At 38.9% G+C, this 4,522-nt stretch overlaps 1 long non-coding RNA gene across 1 annotated transcript; it reads right to left on the bottom strand.

Annotated features, from left to right (window-relative positions):
- Positions 1-2,645: 2,645 nt before the first annotated feature.
- On the bottom strand, positions 2,646-3,844 carry LOC148702524 (uncharacterized). The gene is made up of 2 exons (XR_015968508.2): positions 3,082-3,844; positions 2,646-2,987 (listed from the first exon to the last, which is right to left on the bottom strand). It is a non-coding gene; the product is annotated as an uncharacterized LOC148702524 (long non-coding RNA).
- Between the last annotated feature and the right edge of the window lie 678 nt (positions 3,845-4,522).

Genomic DNA, 4,522 nt, shown 5'->3' with positions numbered 1-4,522 from the left:
AATATATTATGACAGGTTTTCCACCTCTATATCAAATGAACCACTAAAAAAGCTATTTAGTCAGTACTTTTTTTGTGATATTTAATTGTAATTGTAATTGTACATAGTTGGACAGTGAAGAAGCTATTATTTTTTTTTTTTAACTAATATAGATGAATCATATCTGATGAGTATGAATACATCCAATAAAATCAAAAAAAAAAATCTACTTTTAATGATGAAAATAACTTGATTTTACCATCACTAACAAAATCTTTAATACAATCTTTTGGTTTAGTGTGTACTTTCTATATTCTCTACTTTTAGAGTGATATGTTTCTACAAAATAGATTTTATAATTTAAATGCAAAATCTAACACCAAAGGTAGGCAATGATCAATATCTTCAATCTCAAAAGCCAATAATCAAGCCTAAAAAGTTTTTTATGTAAATGAAGATCAAAACTTATACCAAATATTGCCTCCCTGGCCTATTGCACCACATTTCATAATAGAAAAAGATTCAATTACCAAATGATTCCTTGGCCACTACCATGCTTGATTAACTATATCACAAGCTCGACTTGATTCCGCAACCAGTCCTTTCGCAGCGAAAATATTGCTTCCGCGTTCTGACTTTATAAAGAATCTGGGTTACATCAGATGGATCACCAATTGGACCCGCACGAGTGGAGAATTTGGCGCTTCGCACGTGCGAAGTATTTCTATGGGTTTTTTTTTTCCTTTCTCAGAAGACCATCTTGAATTTGTTAGCTTTTAAATCATTGATCCAGGTTAAAGAGGTTCTAGGTTTGTTGATTGCTCATCTTACAGACTTTTTATGGTCAAATAAAAAAATATATCATTAGCTTAACCAAGTCTATGGTATTATATGCGTAGCTTAACAGGTTGTATTTTAGCAAATTTAAAATGCCTTGGCCAATTACAAGAGATTTAACTAAGCAAATACGTGGGACAAAAATCAATGATTCACTAATATTATTGACTTCTACTAACAGAGGCTCCATTCTAAAATTTCTCTGCAAACATAAAGGACTGCAGCTAATTGTCAGATATTAGTTTTCTTTCAGTGGATCCCAAGTTCAGAAATCAATTAGGAATCGTGTATAACTTTATTTGGTGGATAAAAATGAGTTCTCTGTATGCCTAGATTATACAATCAGTTTGATATGTACTGATTAAAATGATTAAAGGTGCTATGCGGAACTAGTGGTGGTGCTGCTGGTGCAGTTGGCTAGTGTGTAGATATCATAGCTTCTCAGTTTTCTAGACATAAAAAATTCAAGCCTCTCACACCCCAAAAGTTTTGTTTCGATCAAAGGCCGATTAACCGTGAAAATCATCCTTGTACCTCCTCCAACAAGTCTTCAAATTTTTGACTGATGAGTAATGATGAATCTTCTATTAAACTCACGTATACATATATTCAAATATCATCTCCTTTATGCCATATTTTTATGTTTATCTGTTTCCTATATATTGATACTAGTGGAGGTTGCATACGACTATACTAGTCACCATCCATAGAAGGTGTGTGTCTATTGTAGGAGTTGGGGTTCTCTTCTCCCATAAGGAAAACTGGCAGTCTGATTCTTGCACTACCTGTAGCCTGTATATTTGAAGAACCTTAAAACCAAGGTTTTCTGGCAGCAAAATCTGCGTACTCGCCTTACTCGGGAATCACCTTAGCTCCTAGAGGAGGATATTGGGATTCTATCTTGTAAGCTTTAGGCAATATGATAATATCCCTTCATTGGGAGTTCCATGTTAATCTTAATTCCTAATGTGGCTTTGTTTACTATGATACTATTGTTGCCAAGATGCTGACCGCATACAGGGTTTTAGAAGTATATTTTGCAGATATATAATATTTTATGTTATATGAAAAAGGCCATGACTTATGTCCTTATGGTATATAATCTATATCTATAATTTATACTATTATCCGTTTATTTATTTTTTTTTCCTATCACTATTTCGGGTGTAATTTTGACACTGGTACCGTACAATCTGTTGTGCATGCAATATTTTTTCTTCGTTTTTCTACTTAAGGATCTGGTACTTGGATCATAGCCCTAACTACTTCTGGAGCCATCTAAAAAATGAATGTTCTTGGGTTGGTGCTTCCAGCTTCACTTTTTCAACGGCAGCAATCTTCAAAATGCAACGACTTGAGGGCTAAATGTTCTTCCGTTGGTGATATATCCAGACCTTTGGGAAATGCAATAAAAGAAGCTTCACGAGGTGTCAAATCCCCAAAGAACATGATAGATATTGGATCCTGCAAGCAGTGTTCCGATGATCTGGCTGTGCTCTCTAGACATTCCTCTGATGGGAATAGATCAGCTGGCTTAGCATCAAATTCATCAAATATGGATGAGCCAGTAGAAAGAACCTCTAAGAAAAAGAAGGGGAAGTTGCACAAAAAGCGATTTGAAAATAACGTTGCTTCAGAAACTGATTCAGCCAGTCTAAGTCCTACTACCACTCAAATTTGTCCCAGATGGAGTTCTTCTATGAGAGGACCAAGTGAATGCAACCAACACAATTCAGGGGTATGTTATCCATCATCTAAAGAGGTAATCGATTGCTATGTTCATAATGAAGTTGCTGCTGAATGTGATAATGCATGTTCACAATCTACTCTTGGCCCAGAAGGATCACTACATATTTCACATATTTATGAATTGAATTGTTATCTAGAAGCAATGGAGAAACCTGAGAGATTGTTGTTTTGCAGGATTCTACCTCGGACTTCCGTAAAGTTGACAACATCGGTACCACAGAGTTGGTAAGAAAGTGCGATAAGGAGACAACTTTTCTAGGTTCTTTAGTTATATCGTCCCCAGGCTGGGAAGACATGGATTCATGCTTGGAGGATGCCGGCGACTGTGAAGCAAAATTATCCAGTAATGCACATTGCCAAGATACCTGCATCATGAGAAACCAAATACTGCCTGAGGATGCTGGCTGCAGAAGCGTGGAGGCCTGCAAAAATAGGTCAAATGCAAATGCAACAATTTTTGGAACAAGGAGATCAAATACAAATCAACATAAAATCACTGCATAACTGTAGTGATACCATGAATGAATGGCACGCCAAATCACTCCATATGAGATCTCAGTCAGTAAACCATTTTGCACATCATATCAGCAGTGTAAATATGCCACTGGATGTGCAAGACTTCGGGAAGGATGGTAGTATCGAGGAGAACAGGTCTGGTAACCAGTTTTTTAGGTGAATGATGATCCTGCAATTCTAACAAATCAAGATGCTGAACATGATCAGAGGCAAGCTTACACTCTGATTGATGCATCATAGTTGCTGTAAGAATCTGGCCAACTGGGCCTGACCTGGACCAGCCGGCTTCTGATTTAGAAGTGAAAAAAAAAAAGAGAATAGAAGAACAGGGGATCATGATCCTGTGTTCGTGGCCAAACGGCCGCCATTAAACCCAGCTCGGAGAGTTGTGGCCATTAGAGGCGGCTGCAACCGCCCAACGGCCCACCGAAATGGCCGGTATGCTCGTTACGTCCGTTCGGCCGCTCTTATCCATTCCAAAGGGGTTATAAAAACCTCCGACTCCATCGATCCTTCTTCTTTCTTCTTCCTCCATCTCCCTTCCATTCTCTCCCTCCCTTCGTTTCTTCCTTTTTCTCTTCTCTCTCTTTGCTCACGGTTGTTCGAACTTGTGGCCGCCGAACGCCACCGAAGCGGAGATAACACTCTAGTGATGCAGGACAACAGGGAGAAAGAGGGAGAGAGAGAAGGAGAGAGAGAGGAAGAAGAGAGGGAGAGAACTAGGCTTCGCACCTAGCCCTAGCTCAAGGCTTCACACCAAGGCTAAAAGAAGAGAATCACAAATTTTTATTCATCATAGCATAATCCTAAACAATGTATAGGGTCACAAAATAATAAAAAGACCCCTACAAAGAAAGCAATTCCATAAAGCTCTAAAATGACAATATACAAATAAACCTAAAATATAAAATCAATCCAAAATAAAATCAAGCTAACTGAGCTGGCTGGACTTTCGGTAGAGGCCACGACCTCTTTGCTCTCCTTTACGATAGAGTCGTGGCCGTCGGTGTGCGGCTAATGGCCAGAAGTCAAGGAGTGCCCGGCCGTCACCACCGCCACCACCACCTGGCCGGACTATTCCAGCCACCGCCATTAGCTACCCCTCTGTTTCTTGCTATTGCTAAGAGAGAAGAAAGAAGAAAAGAAGAAGAAGAGAAGAAAAAGAAGAAAAGAGGAGAGAGAGAGAGAGCGCTATCCCACTCACGTTTTTCTTCTTTTCTCTCATTTCCTCTCTCTTCTCTACTTCCTCTCTCCACTTTCTCTCTTCACCTTTTCTCTCCTCTCTCCACTTTCTCTCTCTACCTTCTCTTTCCTTTCTCTCTCTACATTCTCTTTCTAGATTGTCCAAAAAAATATAGTATCGGGTTCTGTCGATTTGATCTACGAACTCAAGTTGATCCTGTAAAGGATCTGATTTTGCTCTAGTGTCCGGCATGTCTAC

This window comes from Phoenix dactylifera, chromosome 9 (assembly GCF_051530095.1).
Source record: "Phoenix dactylifera cultivar Ajwa chromosome 9, Ajwa_hap1_PhDact_Kaust_v1.1, whole genome shotgun sequence".
Classification (NCBI taxonomy): domain Eukaryota; kingdom Viridiplantae; phylum Streptophyta; class Magnoliopsida; order Arecales; family Arecaceae; genus Phoenix; species Phoenix dactylifera.
This window is presented reverse-complemented; position numbering and strand designations above follow the sequence as displayed.